This window comes from Camellia sinensis, chromosome 12 (assembly GCF_055761805.1).
Source record: "Camellia sinensis isolate YWXY chromosome 12, ASM5576180v1, whole genome shotgun sequence".
NCBI lineage: Eukaryota > Viridiplantae > Streptophyta > Magnoliopsida > Ericales > Theaceae > Camellia > Camellia sinensis.
The window spans coordinates 4,418,366-4,441,271 of NC_138972.1; positions in this window are offsets into that span (position 1 = coordinate 4,418,366).

Consider the following 22,906-nt stretch of genomic DNA (forward strand, 5'->3'; position numbering starts at 1 on the left):
CATATCTGCCACTGTGCAGCAGAATCCGTATAGGTGTTCGAGTGTTCGAACCGTAATGCGCAAGAAATGGTACGAAAACCCCGTACTTACATATCTGCCACTGTGCAGCAGAATCCGTATAGGTGTTCGAGTGTTCGAACCGTAATGCGCAAGAAATGGTAGGGAAACCCCGTATTTACATATCTGCCACTGTGCAGCAGAATCCGTATAGGTGTTCGAGTGTTCGAACCGTAATGCGCAAGAAATGGTACGGAAACCCCATATTTACATATCTGCCACTGTGCTGGAGAATCCGTATAGGTGTTCGAGTGTTCGAACCGTAATGCGCAAGAAATGGTACGGAAACCCCGTATTTACATATCTGCCACTGTGCCGGAGAATCCGTATAGGTGTTCGAGTGTTCGAACCGTAATGCGCAAGAAATGGTACGGAAACCCCGTATTTACATATCTGCCACTGTGGAGCAGAATCCGTATAGGTGTTCGAGTGTTCGAACCGTAATGCGCAAGAAATGGTACGGAAACCCCGTATTTACATATCTGCCACTGTGCAGGAGAATCCGTATAGGTGTTCGAGTGTTCGAACCGTAATGCGCAAGAAATGGTACGGAAACCCCGTATTTACATATCTGCCACTGTGCAGCAGAATCCGTATAGGTGTTCGAGTGTTCGAACCGTAATGCGCAAGAAATGGTACGAAAACCCCGTACTTACATATCTGCCACTGTGCAGCAGAATCCGTATAGGTGTTCGAGTGTTCGAACCGTAATGCGCAAGAAATGGTACGGAAACCCCGTATTTACATATCTGCCACTGTGCAGGAGAATCCGTATAGGTGTTCGAGTGTTCGAACCGTAATGCGCAAGAAATGGTACGGAAACCCCGTATTTACAAATCTGCCACTGTGCAGGAGAATCCGTATAGGTGTTCGAGTGTTCGAACCGTAATGCGCAAGAAATGGTACGGAAACCCCGTATTTACATATCTGCCACTGTGCAGCAGAATCCGTATAGGTGTTCGAGTGTTCGAACCGTAATGCGCAAGAAATGGTACGAAAACCCCGTACTTACATATCTGCCACTGTGCAGCAGAATCCGTATAGGTGTTCGAGTGTTCGAACCGTAATGCGCAAGAAATGGTACGGAAACCCCGTATTTACATATCTGCCACTGTGCAGGAGAATCCGTATAGGTGTTCGAGTGTTCGAACCGTAATGCGCAAGAAATGGTACGGAAACCCCGTATTTACATATCTGCCACTGTGCAGGAGAATCCGTATAGGTGTTCGAGTGTTCGAACCGTAATGCGCAAGAAATGGTAGGGAAACCCCGTATTTACATATCTGCCACTGTGCAGCAGAATCCGTATAGGTGTTCGAGTGTTCGAACCGTAATGCGCAAGAAATGGTACGGAAACCCCATATTTACATATCTGCCACTGTGCTGGAGAATCCGTATAGGTGTTCGAGTGTTCGAACCGTAATGCGCAAGAAATGGTACGGAAACCCCGTATTTACATATCTGCCACTGTGCCGGAGAATCCGTATAGGTGTTCGAGTGTTCGAACCGTAATGCGCAAGAAATGGTACGGAAACCCCGTATTTACATATCTGCCACTGTGGAGCAGAATCCGTATAGGTGTTCGAGTGTTCGAACCGTAATGCGCAAGAAATGGTACGGAAACCCCGTATTTACATATCTGCCACTGTGCAGGAGAATCCGTATAGGTGTTCGAGTGTTCGAACCGTAATGCGCAAGAAATGGTACGGAAACCCCGTATTTACATATCTGCCACTGTGCAGGAGAATCCGTATAGGTGTTCGAGTGTTCGAACCGTAATGCGCAAGAAATGGTAGGGAAACCCCGTATTTACATATCTGCCACTGTGCAGGAGAATCCGTATAGGTGTTCGAGTGTTCGCACCGTAATGCGCAAGAAATGGTACGGAAACCCCGTATTTACATATCTGCCACTGTGCAGGAGAATCCGTATAGGTGTTCGAGTGTTCGAACCGTAATGCGCAAGAAATGGTACGGAAACCCCGTATTTACATATCTGCCACTGTGTAGGAGAATCCGTATAGGAGTTCGAGTGTTCGAACCGTAATGCGCAAGAAATGGTACGGAAACCCCGTATTTACATATCTGCCACTCTGCAGGAGAATCCGTATAGGTGTTCGAGTGTTCGAACCGTAATGCGCAAGAAATGGTACGGAAACCCCGTATTTACATATCTGCCACTGTGCAGGAGAATCCGTATAGGTGTTCGAGTGTTCGAACCGTAATGCGCAAGAAATGGTACGGAAACCCCGTATTTACATATCTGCCACTGTGCAGGAGAATCCGTATAGGTGTTCGAGTGTTCGCACCGTAATGCGCAAGAAATGGTACGGAAACACCGTATTTACATATCTGCCACTGTGCAGCAGAATCCGTATAGGTGTTCGAGTGTTCGAACCGTAATGCGCAAGAAATGGTACGGAAACCCCGTATTTCATATCTGCCACTGTGCAGCAGAATCCGTATAGGTGTTCGAGTGTTCGGACCGTAATGCGCAAGAAATGGTACGGAAACCCCGTATTTACATATCTGCCACTGTGCAGGAGAATCCGTATAGGTGTTCGAGTGTTCGCACCGTAATGCGCAAGAAATGGTACGGAAACCCCGTATTTACATATCTGCCACTGTGCAGGAGAATCCGTATAGGTGTTCGAGTGTTCGAACCGTAATGCGCAAGAAATGGTACGGAAACCCCGTATTTACATATCTGCCACTGTGCAGGAGAATCCGTATAGGTGTTCGAGTGTTCGAACCGTAATGCGCAAGAAATGGTACGGAAACCCCGTATTTACAAATCTGCCACTGTGCAGGAGAATCCGTATAGGTGTTCGAGTGTTCGAACCGTAATGCGCAAGAAATGGTACGGAAACCCCGTATTTACATATCTGCCACTGTGCAGCAGAATCCGTATAGGTGTTCGAGTGTTCGAACCGTAATGCGCAAGAAATGGTACGAAAACCCCGTACTTACATATCTGCCACTGTGCAGCAGAATCCGTATAGGTGTTCGAGTGTTCGAACCGTAATGCGCAAGAAATGGTACGGAAACCCCGTATTTACATATCTGCCACTGTGCAGGAGAATCCGTATAGGTGTTCGAGTGTTCGAACCGTAATGCGCAAGAAATGGTACGGAAACCCCGTATTTACATATCTGCCACTGTGCAGGAGAATCCGTATAGGTGTTCGAGTGTTCGAACCGTAATGCGCAAGAAATGGTAGGGAAACCCCGTATTTACATATCTGCCACTGTGCAGGAGAATCCGTATAGGTGTTCGAGTGTTCGCACCGTAATGCGCAAGAAATGGTACGGAAACCCCGTATTTACATATCTGCCACTGTGCAGGAGAATCCGTATAGGTGTTCGAGTGTTCGAACCGTAATGCGCAAGAAATGGTACGGAAACCCCGTATTTACATATCAGCCACTGTGCAGGAGAATCCGTATAGGTGTTCGAGTGTTCGAACTGTAATGCGCAAGAAATGGTACGGAAACCCCGTATTTACATATCTGCCACTGTGCAGGAGAATCCGTATAGGTGTTCGAGTGTTCGAACCGTAATGCGCAAGAAATGGTACGGAAACCCCGTATTTACATATCTGCCACTGTGCTGGAGAATCCGTATAGGTGTTCGAGTGTTCGAACCGTAATGCGCAAGAAATGGTAGGGAAACCCCGTATTTACATATCTGCCACTGTGCAGCAGAATCCGTATAGGTGTTCGAGTGTTCGAACCGTAATGCGCAAGAAATGGTACGGAAACCCCATATTTACATATCTGCCACTGTGCTGGAGAATCCGTATAGGTGTTCGAGTGTTCGAACCGTAATGCGCAAGAAATGGTACGGAAACCCCGTATTTACATATCTGCCACTGTGCCGGAGAATCCGTATAGGTGTTCGAGTGTTCGAACCGTAATGCGCAAGAAATGGTACGGAAACCCCGTATTTACATATCTGCCACTGTGGAGCAGAATCCGTATAGGTGTTCGAGTGTTCGAACCGTAATGCGCAAGAAATGGTACGGAAACCCCGTATTTACATATCTGCCACTGTGCAGGAGAATCCGTATAGGTGTTCGAGTGTTCGAACCGTAATGCGCAAGAAATGGTACGGAAACCCCGTATTTACATATCTGCCACTGTGTAGGAGAATCCGTATAGGAGTTCGAGTGTTCGAACCGTAATGCGCAAGAAATGGTACGGAAACCCCGTATTTACATATCTGCCACTGTGCAGGAGAATCCGTATAGGTGTTCGAGTGTTCGAACCGTAATGCGCAAGAAATGGTACGGAAACCCCGTATTTACATATCTGCCACTGTGCAGGAGAATCCGTATAGGTGTTCGAGTGTTCGAACCGTAATGCGCAAGAAATGGTACGGAAACCCCGTATTTACATATCTGCCACTGTGCAGGAGAATCCGTATAGGTGTTCGAGTGTTCGAACTGTAATGCGCAAGAAATGGTACGGAAACCCCGTATTTACATATCTGCCACTGTGCAGGAGAATCCGTATAGGTGTTCGAGTGTTCGAACCGTAATGCGCAAGAAATGGTACGGAAACCCCGTATTTACATATCTGCCACTGTGCAGGAGAATCCGTATAGGTGTTCGAGTGTTCGAACCGTAATGCGCAAGAAATGGTACGGAAACCCCGTATTTACATATCTGCCACTGTGCAGGAGAATCCGTATAGGTGTTCGAGTGTTCGCACCGTAATGCGCAAGAAATGGTACGGAAACCCCGTATTTACATATCTGCCACTGTGCAGGAGAATCCGTATAGGTGTTCGAGTGTTCGAACCGTAATGCGCAAGAAATGGTACGGAAACCCCGTATTTACATATCTGCCACTGTGCAGGAGAATCCGTATAGGTGTTCGAGTGTTCGAACTGTAATGCGCAAGAAATGGTACGGAAACCCCGTATTTACATATCTGCCACTGTGCAGGAGAATCCGTATAGGTGTTCGAGTGTTCGAACCGTAATGCGCAAGAAATGGTACGGAAACCCCGTATTTACATATCTGCCACTGTGCTGGAGAATCCGTATAGGTGTTCGAGTGTTCGAACCGTAATGCGCAAGAAATGATAGGGAAACCCCGTATTTACATATCTGCCACTGTGCAGCAGAATCCGTATAGGTGTTCGAGTGTTCGAACCGTAATGCGCAAGAAATGGTACGGAAACCCCATATTTACATATCTGCCACTGTGCTGGAGAATCCGTATAGGTGTTCGAGTGTTCGAACCGTAATGCGCAAGAAATGGTACGGAAACCCCGTATTTACATATCTGCCACTGTGCAGGAGAATCCGTATAGGTGTTCGAATGTTCGCACCGTAATGCGCAAGAAATGGTACGGAAACCCCGTATTTACATATCTGCCACTGTGCAGGAGAATCCGTATAGGTGTTCGAGTGTTTGAACCGTAATGCGCAAGAAATGGTACGGAAACCCCGTATTTACATATCTGCCACTGTGCAGGAGAATCCGTATAGGTGTTCGAGTGTTCGAACCGTAATGCGCAAGAAATTGTACGGAAACCCCGTATTTACATATCTTCCACTGTGCAGGAGAATCCGTATAGGTGTTCGAGTGTTCGAACCGTAATGCGCAAGAAATGGTACGGAAACACCGTATTTACATATCTGCCACTGTCCAGCAGAATCCGTATAGGTGTTCGAGTGTTCGAACCGTAATGCGCAAGAAATGGTACGGAAACCCCGTATTTCATATCTGCCACTGTGCAGCAGAATCCGTATAGGTGTTCGAGTGTTCGGACCGTAATGCGCAAGAAATGGTACGGAAACCCCGTATTTACATATCTGCCACTGTGCAGGAGAATCCGTATAGGTGTTCGAGTGTTCGCACCGTAATGCGCAAGAAATGGTACGGAAACCCCGTATTTACAAATCTGCCACTGTGCAGGAGAATCCGTATAGGTGTTCGAGTGTTCGAACCGTAATGCGCAAGAAATGGTACGGAAACCCCGTATTTACATATCTGCCACTGTGCAGGAGAATCCGTATAGGTGTTCGAGTGTTCGAACCGTAATGCGCAAGAAATGGTACGGAAACCCCGTATTTACAAATCTGCCACTGTGCAGGAGAATCCGTATAGGTGTTCGAGTGTTCGAACCGTAATGCGCAAGAAATGGTACGGAAACCCCGTATTTACATATCTGCCACTGTGCAGCAGAATCCGTATAGGTGTTCGAGTGTTCGAACCGTAATGCGCAAGAAATGGTACGAAAACCCCGTACTTACATATCTGCCACTGTGCAGCAGAATCCGTATAGGTGTTCGAGTGTTCGAACCGTAATGCGCAAGAAATGGTACGGAAACCCCGTATTTACATATCTGCCACTGTGCAGGAGAATCCGTATAGGTGTTCGAGTGTTCGAACCGTAATGCGCAAGAAATGGTACGGAAACCCCGTATTTACATATCTGCCACTGTGCAGGAGAATCCGTATAGGTGTTCGAGTGTTCGAACCGTAATGCGCAAGAAATGGTAGGGAAACCCCGTATTTACATATCTGCCACTGTGCAGGAGAATCCGTATAGGTGTTCGAGTGTTCGCACCGTAATGCGCAAGAAATGGTACGGAAACCCCGTATTTACATATCTGCCACTGTGCAGGAGAATCCGTATAGGTGTTCGAGTGTTCGAACCGTAATGCGCAAGAAATGGTACGGAAACCCCGTATTTACATATCTGCCACCGTGCAGGAGAATCCGTATAGGTGTTCGAGTGTTCGAACCGTAATGCGCAAGAAATGGTACGGAAACCCCGTATTTACATATCTGCCACTGTGCAGGAGAATCCGTATAGGTGTTCGAGTGTTCGCACCGTAATGCGCAAGAAATGGTACGGAAACCCCGTATTTACATATCTGCCACTGTGCAGGAGAATCCGTATAGGTGTTCGAGTGTTCGAACCGTAATGCGCAAGAAATGGTACGGAAACCCCGTATTTACATATCTGCCACTGTGCAGGAGAATCCGTATAGGTGTTCGAGTGTTCGAACTGTAATGCGCAAGAAATGGTACGGAAACCCCGTATTTACATATCTGCCACTGTGCAGGAGAATCCGTATAGGTGTTCGAGTGTTCGAACCGTAATGCGCAAGAAATGGTACGGAAACCCCGTATTTACATATCTGCCACTGTGCTGGAGAATCCGTATAGGTGTTCGAGTGTTCGAACCGTAATGCGCAAGAAATGGTAGGGAAACCCCGTATTTACATATCTGCCACTGTGCAGCAGAATCCGTATAGGTGTTCGAGTGTTCGAACCGTAATGCGCAAGAAATGGTACGGAAACCCCATATTTACATATCTGCCACTGTGCTGGAGAATCCGTATAGGTGTTCGAGTGTTCGAACCGTAATGCGCAAGAAATGGTACGGAAACCCCGTATTTACATATCTGCCACTGTGCCGGAGAATCCGTATAGGTGTTCGAGTGTTCGAACCGTAATGCGCAAGAAATGGTACGGAAACCCCGTATTTACATATCTGCCACTGTGGAGCAGAATCCGTATAGGTGTTCGAGTGTTCGAACCGTAATGCGCAAGAAATGGTACGGAAACCCCGTATTTACATATCTGCCACTGTGCAGGAGAATCCGTATAGGTGTTCGAGTGTTCGAACCGTAATGCGCAAGAAATGGTACGGAAACCCCGTATTTACATATCTGCCACTGTGTAGGAGAATCCGTATAGGAGTTCGAGTGTTCGAACCGTAATGCGCAAGAAATGGTACGGAAACCCCGTATTTACATATCTGCCACTGTGCAGGAGAATCCGTATAGGTGTTCGAGTGTTCGAACCGTAATGCGCAAGAAATGGTACGGAAACCCCGTATTTACATATCTGCCACTGTGCAGGAGAATCCGTATAGGTGTTCGAGTGTTCGAACCGTAATGCGCAAGAAATGGTACGGAAACCCCGTATTTACATATCTGCCACTGTGCAGGAGAATCCGTATAGGTGTTCGAGTGTTCGAACTGTAATGCGCAAGAAATGGTACGGAAACCCCGTATTTACATATCTGCCACTGTGCAGGAGAATCCGTATAGGTGTTCGAGTGTTCGAACCGTAATGCGCAAGAAATGGTACGGAAACCCCGTATTTACATATCTGCCACTGTGCAGGAGAATCCGTATAGGTGTTCGAGTGTTCGAACCGTAATGCGCAAGAAATGGTACGGAAACCCCGTATTTACATATCTGCCACTGTGCAGGAGAATCCGTATAGGTGTTCGAGTGTTCGCACCGTAATGCGCAAGAAATGGTACGGAAACCCCGTATTTACATATCTGCCACTGTGCAGGAGAATCCGTATAGGTGTTCGAGTGTTCGAACCGTAATGCGCAAGAAATGGTACGGAAACCCCGTATTTACATATCTGCCACTGTGCAGGAGAATCCGTATAGGTGTTCGAGTGTTCGAACTGTAATGCGCAAGAAATGGTACGGAAACCCCGTATTTACATATCTGCCACTGTGCAGGAGAATCCGTATAGGTGTTCGAGTGTTCGAACCGTAATGCGCAAGAAATGGTACGGAAACCCCGTATTTACATATCTGCCACTGTGCTGGAGAATCCGTATAGGTGTTCGAGTGTTCGAACCGTAATGCGCAAGAAATGGTAGGGAAACCCCGTATTTACATATCTGCCACTGTGCAGCAGAATCCGTATAGGTGTTCGAGTGTTCGAACCGTAATGCGCAAGAAATGGTACGGAAACCCCATATTTACATATCTGCCACTGTGCTGGAGAATCCGTATAGGTGTTCGAGTGTTCGAACCGTAATGCGCAAGAAATGGTACGGAAACCCCGTATTTACATATCTGCCACTGTGCAGGAGAATCCGTATAGGTGTTCGAATGTTCGCACCGTAATGCGCAAGAAATGGTACGGAAACCCCGTATTTACATATCTGCCACTGTGCAGGAGAATCCGTATAGGTGTTCGAGTGTTTGAACCGTAATGCGCAAGAAATGGTACGGAAACCCCGTATTTACATATCTGCCACTGTGCAGGAGAATCCGTATAGGTGTTCGAGTGTTCGAACCGTAATGCGCAAGAAATTGTACGGAAACCCCGTATTTACATATCTGCCACTGTGCAGGAGAATCCGTATAGGTGTTCGAGTGTTCGAACCGTAATGCGCAAGAAATGGTACGGAAACACCGTATTTACATATCTGCCACTGTCCAGCAGAATCCGTATAGGTGTTCGAGTGTTCGAACCGTAATGCGCAAGAAATGGTACGGAAACCCCGTATTTCATATCTGCCACTGTGCAGCAGAATCCGTATAGGTGTTCGAGTTTTCGGACCGTAATGCGCAAGAAATGGTACGGAAACCCCGTATTTACATATCTGCCACTGTGCAGGAGAATCCGTATAGGTGTTCGAGTGTTCGCACCGTAATGCGCAAGAAATGGTACGGAAACCCCGTATTTACATATCTGCCACTGTGCAGGAGAATCCGTATAGGTGTTCGAGTGTTCGAACCGTAATGCGCAAGAAATGGTACGGAAACCCCGTATTTACATATCTGCCACTGTGCAGGAGAATCCGTATAGGTGTTCGAGTGTTCGAACCGTAATGCGCAAGAAATGGTACGGAAACCCCGTGTTTACAAATCTGCCACTGTGCAGGAGAATCCGTATAGGTGTTCGAGTGTTCGAACCGTAATGCGCAAGAAATGGTACGGAAACCCCGTATTTACATATCTGCCACTGTGCAGCAGAATCCGTATAGGTGTTCAAGTGTTCGAACCGTAATGCGCAAGAAATGGTACGAAAACCCCGTACTTACATATCTGCCACTGTGCAGCAGAATCCGTATAGGTGTTCGAGTGTTCGAACCGTAATGCGCAAGAAATGGTACGGAAACCCCGTATTTACATATCTGCCACTGTGCAGGAGAATCCGTATAGGTGTTCGAGTGTTCGAACCGTAATGCGCAAGAAATGGTACGGAAACCCCGTATTTACATATCTGCCACTGTGCAGGAGAATCCGTATAGGTGTTCGAGTGTTCGAACCGTAATGCGCAAGAAATGGTAGGGAAACCCCGTATTTACATATCTGCCACTGTGCAGGAGAATCCGTATAGGTGTTCGAGTGTTCGAACCGTAATGCGCAAGAAATGGTACGGAAACACCGTATTTACATATCTGCCACTGTGCAGGAGAATCCGTATAGGTGTTCGAGTGTTCGAACCGTAATGCGCAAGAAATGGTACGGAAACCCCGTATTTACATATCTGCCACTGTGCAGGAGAATCCGTATAGGTGTTCGAGTGTTCGAACTGTAATGCGCAAGAAATGGTACGGAAACCCCGTATTTACATATCTGCCACTGTGCAGGAGAATCCGTATAGGTGTTCGAGTGTTCGAACCGTAATGCGCAAGAAATGGTACGGAAACCCCGTATTTACATATCTGCCACTGTGCAGGAGAATCCGTATAGGTGTTCGAGTGTTCGAGTGTTCGAACCGTAATGCGCAAGAAATGGTACGGAAACCCCGTATTTACATATCTGCCACTGTGCAGGAGAATCCGTATAGGTGTTCGAGTGTTCGAACCGTAATGCGCAAGAAATGGTACGGAAACCCCGTATTTACATATCTGCCACTGTGCAGGAGAATCCGTATAGGTGTTCGAGTGTTCGCACCGTAATGCGCAAGAAATGGTACGGAAACCCCGTATTTACATATCTGCCACTGTGCAGGAGAATCCGTATAGGTGTTCGAGTGTTCGAACCGTAATGCGCAAGAAATGGTACGGAAACCCCGTATTTACATATCTGCCACTGTGCAGGAGAATCCGTATAGGTGTTCGAGTGTTCGAACCGTAATGCGCAAGAAATGGTAGGGAAACCCCGTATTTACATATCTGCCACTGTGCAGCAGAATCCGTATAGGTGTTCGAGTGTTCGAACCGTAATGCGCAAGAAATGGTACGGAAACCCCATATTTACATATCTGCCACTGTGCTGGAGAATCCGTATAGGTGTTCGAGTGTTCGAACCGTAATGCGCAAGAAATGGTACGGAAACCCCGTATTTACATATCTGCCACTGTGCAGGAGAATCCGTATAGGTGTTCGAATGTTCGCACCGTAATGCGCAAGAAATGGTACGGAAACCCCGTATTTACATATCTGCCACTGTGCAGGAGAATCCGTATAGGTGTTCGAGTGTTTGAACCGTAATGCGCAAGAAATGGTACGGAAACCCCGTATTTACATATCTGCCACTGTGCAGGAGAATCCGTATAGGTGTTCGAGTGTTCGAACCGTAATGCGCAAGAAATTGTACGGAAACCCCGTATTTACATATCTGCCACTGTGCAGGAGAATCCGTATAGGTGTTCGAGTGTTCGAACCGTAATGCGCAAGAAATGGTACGGAAACACCGTATTTACATATCTGCCACTGTGCAGCAGAATCCGTATAGGTGTTCGAGTGTTCGAACCGTAATGCGCAAGAAATGGTACGGAAACCCCGTATTTCATATCTGCCACTGTGCAGCAGAATCCGTATAGGTGTTCGAGTGTTCGGACCGTAATGCGCAAGAAATGGTACGGAAACCCCGTATTTACATATCTGCCACTGTGCAGGAGAATCCGTATAGGTGTTCGAGTGTTCGCACCGTAATGCGCAAGAAATGGTACGGAAACCCCGTATTTACATATCTGCCACTGTGCAGGAGAATCCGTATAGGTGTTCGAGTGTTCGAACCGTAATGCGCAAGAAATGGTACGGAAACCCCGTATTTACATATCTGCCACTGTGCAGGAGAATCCGTATAGGTGTTCGAGTGTTCGAACCGTAATGCGCAAGAAATGGTACGGAAACCCCGTATTTACAAATCTGCCACTGTGCAGGAGAATCCGTATAGGTGTTCGAGTGTTCGAACCGTAATGCGCAAGAAATGGTACGGAAACCCCGTATTTACATATCTGCCACTGTGCAGCAGAATCCGTATAGGTGTTCGAGTGTTCGAACCGTAATGCGCAAGAAATGGTACGAAAACCCCGTACTTACATATCTGCCACTGTGCAGCAGAATCCGTATAGGTGTTCGAGTGTTCGAACCGTAATGCGCAAGAAATGGTACGGAAACCCCGTATTTACATATCTGCCACTGTGCAGGAGAATCCGTATAGGTGTTCGAGTGTTCGAACCGTAATGCGCAAGAAATGGTACGGAAACCCCGTATTTACATATCTGCCACTGTGCAGGAGAATCCGTATAGGTGTTCGAGTGTTCGAACCGTAATGCGCAAGAAATGGTAGGGAAACCCCGTATTTACATATCTGCCACTGTGCAGGAGAATCCGTATAGGTGTTCGAGTGTTCGCACCGTAATGCGCAAGAAATGGTACGGAAACCCCGTATTTACATATCTGCCACTGTGCAGGAGAATCCGTATAGGTGTTCGAGTGTTCGAACCGTAATGCGCAAGAAATGGTACGGAAACCCCGTATTTACATATCAGCCACTGTGCAGGAGAATCCGTATAGGTGTTCGAGTGTTCGAACTGTAATGCGCAAGAAATGGTACGGAAACCCCGTATTTACATATCTGCCACTGTGCAGGAGAATCCGTATAGGTGTTCGAGTGTTCGAACCGTAATGCGCAAGAAATGGTACGGAAACCCCGTATTTACATATCTGCCACTGTGCTGGAGAATCCGTATAGGTGTTCGAGTGTTCGAACCGTAATGCGCAAGAAATGGTAGGGAAACCCCGTATTTACATATCTGCCACTGTGCAGCAGAATCCGTATAGGTGTTCGAGTGTTCGAACCGTAATGCGCAAGAAATGGTACGGAAACCCCATATTTACATATCTGCCACTGTGCTGGAGAATCCGTATAGGTGTTCGAGTGTTCGAACCGTAATGCGCAAGAAATGGTACGGAAACCCCGTATTTACATATCTGCCACTGTGCAGGAGAATCCGTATAGGTGTTCGAGTGTTCGAACCGTAATGCGCAAGAAATGGTACGGAAACCCCGTATTTACATATCTGCCACTGTGCAGCAGAATCCGTATAGGTGTTCGAGTGTTCGAACCGTAATGCGCAAGAAATGGTACGAAAACCCCGTACTTACATATCTGCCACTGTGCAGCAGAATCCGTATAGGTGTTCGAGTGTTCGAACCGTAATGCGCAATAAATGGTACGGAAACCCCGTATTTACATATCTGCCACTGTGCAGGAGAATCCGTATAGGTGTTCGAGTGTTCGAACCGTAATGCGCAAGAAATGGTACGGAAACCCCGTATTTACATATCTGCCACTGTGCAGGAGAATCCGTATAGGTGTTCGAGTGTTCGAACCGTAATGCGCAAGAAATGGTACGGAAACCCCGTATTTACATATCTGCCACTGTGCAGGAGAATCCGTATAGGTGTTCGAGTGTTCGCACCGTAATGCGCAAGAAATGGTACGGAAACCCCGTATTTACATATCTGCCACTGTGCAGGAGAATCCGTATAGGTGTTCGAGTGTTCGAACCGTAATGCGCAAGAAATGGTACGGAAACCCCGTATTTACATATCTGCCACTGTGCAGGAGAATCCGTATAGGTGTTCGAGTGTTCGAACTGTAATGCGCAAGAAATGGTACGGAAACCCCGTATTTACATATCTGCCACTGTGCAGGAGAATCCGTATAGGTGTTCGAGTGTTCGAACCGTAATGCGCAAGAAATGGTACGGAAACCCCGTATTTACATATCTGCCACTGTGCTGGAGAATCCGTATAGGTGTTCGAGTGTTCGAACCGTAATGCGCAAGAAATGGTAGGGAAACCCCGTATTTACATATCTGCCACTGTGCAGCAGAATCCGTATAGGTGTTCGAGTGTTCGAACCGTAATGCGCAAGAAATGGTACGGAAACCCCATATTTACATATCTGCCACTGTGCTGGAGAATCCGTATAGGTGTTCGAGTGTTCGAACCGTAATGCGCAAGAAATGGTACGGAAACCCCGTATTTACATATCTACCACTGTGCAGGAGAATCCGTATAGGTGTTCGAATGTTCGCACCGTAATGCGCAAGAAATGGTACGGAAACCCCGTATTTACATATCTGCCACTGTGCAGGAGAATCCGTATAGGTGTTCGAGTGTTCGAACCGTAATGCGCAAGAAATGGTACGGAAACCCCGTATTTACATATCTGCCACTGTGCAGGAGAATCCGTATAGGTGTTCGAGTGTTCGAACCGTAATGCGCAAGAAATGGTACGGAAACCCCGTATTTACATATCTGCCACTGTGCAGGAGAATCCGTATAGGTGTTCGAGTGTTCGAACCGTAATGCGCAAGAAATGGTACGGAAACACCGTATTTACATATCTGCCACTGTGCAGCAGAATCCGTATAGGTGTTCGAGTGTTCGAACCGTAATGCGCAAGAAATGGTACGGAAACCCCGTATTTCATATCTGCCACTGTGCAGCAGAATCCGTATAGGTGTTCGAGTGTTCGGACCGTAATGCGCAAGAAATGGTACGGAAACCCCGTATTTACATATCTGCCACTGTGCAGGAGAATCCGTATAGGTGTTCGAGTGTTCGCACCGTAATGCGCAAGAAATGGTACGAAAACCCCGTATTTACATATCTGCCACTGTGCAGGAGAATCCGTATAGGTGTTCGAGTGTTCGAACCGTAATGCGCAAGAAATGGTACGGAAACCCCGTATTTACATATCTGCCACTGTGCAGGAGAATCCGTATAGGTGTTCGAGTGTTCGAACCGTAATGCGCAAGAAATGGTACGGAAACCCCGTATTTGCATATCTGCCACTGTGCAGGAGAATCCGTATAGGTGTTCGAGTGTTCGAACCGTAATGCGCAAGAAATGGTACGGAAACCCCGTATTTACATATCTGCCACTGTGCAGGAGAATCCGTATAGGTGTTCGAGTGTTCGAACCGTAATGCGCAAGAAATGGTACGGAAACCCCGTATTTACATATCTGCCACTGTGCAGGAGAATCCGTATAGGTGTTCGAGTGTTTGAACCGTAATGCGCAAGAAATGGTACGGAAACCCCGTATTTACATATCTGCCACTGTGCAGGAGAATCCGTATAGATGTTCGAGTGTTCGAACCGTAATGCGCAAGAAATGGTACGGAAACCCCGTATTTACATATCTGCCACTGTGCAGGAGAATCCGTAGAGGTGTTCGAGTGTTCGAACCGTAATGCGCAAGAAATGGTACGGAAACCCCGTATTTACATATCTGCCACTGTGCAGCAGAATCCGTATAGGTGTTCGAGTGTTCGAACCGTAATGCGCAAGAAATGGTACGGAAACCCCGTATTTACATATCTGCCACTGTGCAGCAGAATCCTTATAGGTGTTCGAGTGTTCGGACCGTAATGCGCAAGAAATGGTACGGAAACCCCGTATTTACATATCTGCCACTGTGCAGGAGAATCCGTATAGGTGTTCGAGTGTTCGAACCGTAATGCGCAAGAAATGGTACGAAAACCCCGTACTTACATATCTGCCACTGTGCAGCAGAATCCGTATAGGTGTTCGAGTGTTCGAACCGTAATGCGCAAGAAATGGTACGGAAACCCCGTATTTACATATCTGCCACTGTGCAGGAGAATCCGTATAGGTGTTCGAGTGTTCGAACCGTAATGCGCAAGAAATGGTACGGAAACCCCGTATTTACATATCTGCCACTGTGTAGGAGAATCCGTATAGGTGTTCGAGTGTTCGAACCGTAATGCGCAAGAAATGGTACGGAAACACCGTATTTACATATCTGCCACTGTGCAGCAGAATCCGTATAGGTGTTCGAGTGTTCGAACCGTAATGCGCAAGAAATGGTACGGAAACCCCGTATTTCATATCTGCCACTGTGCAGCAGAATCCGTATAGGTGTTCGAGTGTTCGGACCGTAATGCGCAAGAAATGGTACGGAAACCCCGTATTTACATATCTGCCACTGTGCAGGAGAATCCGTATAGGTGTTCGAGTGTTCGCACCGTAATGCGCAAGAAATGGTACGGAAACCCCGTATTTACATATCTGCCACTGTGCAGGAGAATCCGTATAGGTGTTCGAGTGTTCGAACCGTAATGCGCAAGAAATGGTACGGAAACCCCGTATTTACATATCTGCCACTGTGCAGGAGAATCCGTATAGGTGTTCGAGTGTTCGAACCGTAATGCGCAAGAAATGGTACGGAAACCCCGTATTTACATATCTGCCACTGTGCAGGAGAATCCGTATAGGTGTTCGAGTGTTCGAACCGTAATGCGCAAGAAATGGTACGGAAACCCCGTATTTACATATCTGCCACTGTGCAGGAGAATCCGTATAGGTGTTCGAGTGTTCGAACCGTAATGCGCAAGAAATGGTACGGAAACCCCGTATTTACATATCTGCCACTGTGCAGGAGAATCCAATAAGGTGTTCGAGTGTTTGAACCGTAATGCGCAAGAAATGGTACGGAAACCCCGTATTTACATATCTGCCACTGTGCAGGAGAATCCGTATAGATGTTCGAGTGTTCGAACCGTAATGCGCAAGAAATGGTACGGAAACCCCGTATTTACATATCTGCCACTGTGCAGGAGAATCCGTAGAGGTGTTCGAGTGTTCGAACCGTAATGCGCAAGAAATGGTACGGAAACCCGGTATTTACATATCTGCCACTGTGCAGCAGAATCCGTATAGGTGTTCGAGTGTTCGAACCGTAATGCGCAAGAAATGGTACGGAAACCCCGTATTTACATATCTGCCACTGTGCAGCAGAATCCTTATAGGTGTTCGAGTGTTCGGACCGTAATGCGCAAGAAATGGTACGGAAACCCCGTATTTACATATCTGCCACTGTGCAGGAGAATCCGTATAGGTGTTCGAGTGTTCGCACCGTAATGCGCAAGAAATGGTACGGAAACCCCGTATTTACATATCTGCCACTGTGCAGGAGAATCCGTATAGGTGTTCGAGTGTTCGAACCGTAATGCGCAAGAAATGGTACGGAAACCCCGTATTTACATATCTGCCACTGTGCAGGAGAATCCGTATAGGTGTTCGAGTGTTCGAACCGTAATGCGCAAGAAATGGTACGGAAACCCCGTATTTACATATCTGCCACTGTGCAGGAGAATCCGTATAGGTGTTCGAGTGTTCGAACCGTAATGCGCAAGAAATGGTACGGAAACCCCGTACTTACATATCTGCCACTGTGCAGGAGAATCCGTACAGGTGTTCGAGTGTTCGAACCGTAATGCGCAAGAAATGGTACGGAAACCCCGTATTTACATATCTGCCACTGTGCAGGAGAATCCGTATAGGTGTTCGAGTGTTCGAACCGTAATGCGCAAGAAATGGTACGGAAACCCCGTATTTACATATCTGCCACTGTGCAGGAGAATCCGTATAGGTGTTCGAGTGTTCGAACCGTAATGCGCAAGAAATGGTACGGAAACCCCGTATTTACATATCTGCCACTGTGCAGGAGAATCCGTATAGGTGTTCGAGTGTTCGAACCGTAATGCGCAAGAAATGGTACGGAAACCCCGTATTTACATATCTGCCACTGTGCAGGAGAATCCGTATAGGTGTTCGAGTGTTCGAACCGTAATGCGCAAGAAATGGTACGGAAACCCCGTTTTTACATATCTGCCACTGTGCAGGAGAATCCGTATAGGTGTTCGAGTGTTCGCACCGTAATGCGCAAGAAATGGTACGGAAACCCCGTATTTACATATCTGCCACTGTGCAGGAGAATCCGTATAGATGTTCGAGTGTTCGAACCGTAATGCGCAAGAAATGGTACGGAAACCCCGTATTTACATATCTGCCACTGTGCAGGAGAATCCGTAGAGGTGTTCGAGTGTTCGAACCGTAATGCGCAAGAAATGGTACGGAAACCCCGTATTTACATATCTGCCACTGTGCAGCAGAATCCGTATAGGTGTTCGAGTGTTCGAACCGTAATGCGCAAGAAATGGTACGGAAACCCCGTATTTACATATCTGCCACTGTGCAGCAGAATCCTTATAGGTGTTCGAGTGTTCGGACCGTAATGCGCAAGAAATGGTACGGAAACCCCGTATTTACATATCTGCCACTGTGCAGGAGAATCCGTATAGGTGTTCGAGTGTTCGCACCGTAATGCGCAAGAAATGGTACGGAAACCCCGTATTTACATATCTGCCACTGTGCAGGAGAATCCGTATAGGTGTTCGAGTGTTCGAACCGTAATGCGCAAGAAATGGTACGGAAACCCCGTATTTACATATCTGCCACTGTGCAGGAGAATCCGTATAGGTGTTCGAGTGTTCGAACCGTAATGCGCAAGAAATGGTACGGAAACCCCGTATTTACATATCTGCCACTGTGCAGGAGAATCCGTATAGGTGTTCGAGTGTTCGAACCGTAATGCGCAAGAAATGGTACGGAAACCCCGTACTTACATATCTGCCACTGTGCAGGAGAATCCGTACAGGTGTTCGAGTGTTCGAACCGTAATGCGCAAGAAATGGTACGGAAACCCCGTATTTACATATCTGCCACTGTGCAGGAGAATCCGTATAGGTGTTCGAGTGTTCGAACCGTAATGCGCAAGAAATGGTACGGAAACCCCGTATTTACATATCTGCCACTGTGCAGCAGAATCCGTATAGGTGTTCGAGTGTTCGAACCGTAATGCGCAAGAAATGGTACGGAAACCCCGTATTTACATATCTGCCACTGTGCAGGAGAATCCGTATAGGTGTTCGAGTGTTCGAACCGTAATGCGCAAGAAATGGTACGGAAACCCCGTATTTACATATCTGCCACTGTGCAGGAGAATCCGTATAGGTGTTCGAGTGTTCGAACCGTAATGCGCAAGAAATGGTACGGAAACCCCGTTTTTACATATCTGCCACTGTGCAGGAGAATCCGTATAGGTGTTCGAGTGTTCGCACCGTAATGCGCAAGAAATGGTACGGAAACCCCGTATTTACATATCTGCCACTGTGCAGGAGAATCCGTATAGGTGTTCGAGGGTTCGAACCGTAATGCGCAAGAAATGGTACGGAAACCCCGTATTTACATATCTGCCACTGTGCAGGAGAATCCGTATAGGTGTTCGAGTGTTCGAACTGTAATGCGCAAGAAATGGTACGGAAACCCCGTATTTACATATCTGCCACTGTGCAGGAGAATCCGTATAGGTGTTCGAGTGTTCGAACCGTAATGCGCAAGAAATGGTACGGAAACCCCGTATTTACATATCTGCCACTGTGCTGGAGAATCCGTATAGGTGTTCGAGTGTTCGAACCGTAATGCGCAAGAAATGGTAGGGAAACCCCGTATTTACATATCTGCCACTGTGCAGCAGAATCCGTATAGGTGTTCGAGTGTTCGAACCGTAATGCGCAAGAAATGGTACGGAAACCCCATATTTACATATCTGCCACTGTGCTGGAGAATCCGTATAGGTGTTCGAGTGTTCGAACCGTAATGCGCAAGAAATGGTACGGAAACCCCGTATTTACATATCTACCACTGTGCAGGAGAATCCGTATAGGTGTTCGAATGTTCGCACCGTAATACGCAAGAAATGGTACGGAAACCCCGTATTTACATATCTGCCACTGTGCAGGAGAATCCAATAAGGTGTTCGAGTGTTTGAACCGTAATGCGCAAGAAATGGTACGGAAACCCCGTATTTACATATCTGCCACTGTGCAGGAGAATCCGTATAGATGTTCGAGTGTTCGAACCGTAATGCGCAAGAAATGGTACGGAAACCCCGTATTTACATATCTGCCACTGTGCAGGAGAATCCGTAGAGGTGTTCGAGTGTTCGAACCGTAATGCGCAAGAAATGGTACGGAAACCCCGTATTTACATATCTGCCACTGTGCAGCAGAATCCGTATAGGTGTTCGAGTGTTCGAACCGTAATGCGCAAGAAATGGTACGGAAACCCCGTATTTACATATCTGCCACTGTGCAGCAGAATCCTTATGGGTGTTCGAGTGTTCGGACCGTAATGCGCAAGAAATGGTACGGAAACCCCGTATTTACATATCTGCCACTGTGCAGGAGAATCCAATAAGGTGTTCGAGTGTTTGAACCGTAATGCGCAAGAAATGGTACGGAAACCCCGTATTTACATATCTGCCACTGTGCAGGAGAATCCGTATAGATGTTCGAGTGTTCGAACCGTAATGCGCAAGAAATGGTACGGAAACCCCGTATTTACATATCTGCCACTGTGCAGGAGAATCCGTAGAGGTGTTCGAGTGTTCGAACCGTAATGCGCAAGAAATGGTACGGAAACCCCGTATTTACATATCTGCCACTGTGCAGCAGAATCCGTATAGGTGTTCGAGTGTTCGAACCGTAATGCGCAAGAAATGGTACGGAAACCCCGTATTTACATATCTGCCACTGTGCAGCAGAATCCTTATAGGTGTTCGAGTGTTCGGACCGTAATGCGCAAGAAATGGTACGGAAACCCCGTATTTACATATCTGCCACTGTGCAGGAGAATCCGTATAGGTGTTCGAGTGTTCGCACCGTAATGCGCAAGAAATGGTACGGAAACCCCGTATTTACATATCTGCCACTGTGCAGGAGAATCCGTATAGGTGTTCGAGTGTTCGAACCGTAATGCGCAAGAAATGGTACGGAAACCCCGTATTTACATATCTGCCACTGTGCAGGAGAATCCGTATAGGTGTTCGAGTGTTCGAACCGTAATGCGCAAGAAATGGTACGGAAACCCCGTATTTACATATCTGCCACTGTGCAGGAGAATCCGTATAGGTGTTCGAGTGTTCGAACCGTAATGCGCAAGAAATGGTACGGAAACCACGTACTTACATATCTGCCACTGTGCAGGAGAATCCGTACAGGTGTTCGAGTGTTCGAACCGTAATGCGCAAGAAATGGTACGGAAACCCCGTATTTACATATCTGCCACTGTGCAGGAGAATCCGTATAGGTGTTCGAGTGTTCGAACCGTAATGCGCAAGAAATGGTACGGAAACCCCGTATTTACATATCTGCCACTGTGCAGCAGAATCCGTATAGGTGTTCGAGTGTTCGAACCGTAATGCGCAAGAAATGGTACGGAAACCCCGTATTTACATATCTGCCACTGTGCAGGAGAATCCGTATAGGTGTTCGAGTGTTCGAACCGTAATGCGCAAGAAATGGTACGGAAACCCCGTATTTACATATCTGCCACTGTGCAGGAGAATCCGTATAGGTGTTCGAGTGTTCGAACCGTAATGCGCAAGAAATGGTACGGAAACCCCGTTTTTACATATCTGCCACTGTGCAGGAGAATCCGTATAGGTGTTCGAGTGTTCGCACCGTAATGCGCAAGAAATGGTACGGAAACCCCGTATTTACATATCTGCCACTGTGCAGGAGAATCCGTATAGGTGTTCGAGTGTTCGAACCGTAATGCGCAAGAAATGGTACGGAAACCCCGTATTTACATATCTGCCACTGTGCAGGAGAATCCGTATAGGTGTTCGAGTGTTCGAACTGTAATGCGCAAGAAATGGTACGGAAACCCCGTATTTACATATCTGCCACTGTGCAGGAGAATCCGTATAGGTGTTCGAGTGTTCGAACCGTAATGCGCAAGAAATGGTACGGAAACCCCGTATTTACATATCTGCCACTGTGCTGGAGAATCCGTATAGGTGTTCGAGTGTTCGAACCGTAATGCGCAAGAAATGGTAGGGAAACCCCGTATTTACATATCTGCCACTGTGCAGCAGAATCCGTATAGGTGTTCGAGTGTTCGAACCGTAATGCGCAAGAAATGGTACGGAAACCCCATATTTACATATCTGCCACTGTGCTGGAGAATCCGTATAGGTGTTCGAGTGTTCGAACCGTAATGCGCAAGAAATGGTACGGAAACCCCGTATTTACATATCTACCACTGTGCAGGAGAATCCGTATAGGTGTTCGAATGTTCGCACCGTAATACGCAAGAAATGGTACGGAAACCCCGTATTTACATATCTGCCACTGTGCAGGAGAATCCGTATAGGTGTTCGAGTGTTCGAACCGTAATGCGCAAGAAATGGTACGGAAACCCCGTATTTACATATCTGCCACTGTGCAGGAGAATCCGTATAGGTGTTCGAGTGTTCGAACCGTAATGCGCAAGAAATGGTACGGAAACCCCGTATTTACATATCTGCCACTGTGCAGGAGAATCCGTATAGGTGTTCGAGTGTTCGAACCGTAATGCGCAAGAAATGGTACGGAAACACCGTATTTACATATCTGCCACTGTGCAGCAGAATCCGTATAGGTGTTCGAGTGTTCGAACCGTAATGCGCAAGAAATGGTACGGAAACCCCGTATTTCATATCTGCCACTGTGCAGCAGAATCCGTATAGGTGTTCGAGTGTTCGGACCGTAATGCGCAAGAAATGGTACGGAAACCCCGTATTTACATATCTGCCACTGTGCAGGAGAATCCGTATAGGTGTTCGAGTGTTCGCACCGTAATGCGCAAGAAATGGTACGGAAACCCCGTATTTACATATCTGCCACTGTGCAGGAGAATCCGTATAGGTGTTCGAGTGTTCGAACCGTAATGCGCAAGAAATGGTACGGAAACCCCGTATTTACATATCTGCCACTGTGCAGGAGAATCCGTATAGGTGTTCGAGTGTTCGAACCGTAATGCGCAAGAAATGGTACGGAAACCCCGTATTTACATATCTGCCACTGTGCAGGAGAATCCGTATAGGTGTTCGAGTGTTCGAACCGTAATGCGCAAGAAATGGTACGGAAACCCCGTATTTACATATCTGCCACTGTGCAGGAGAATCCGTATA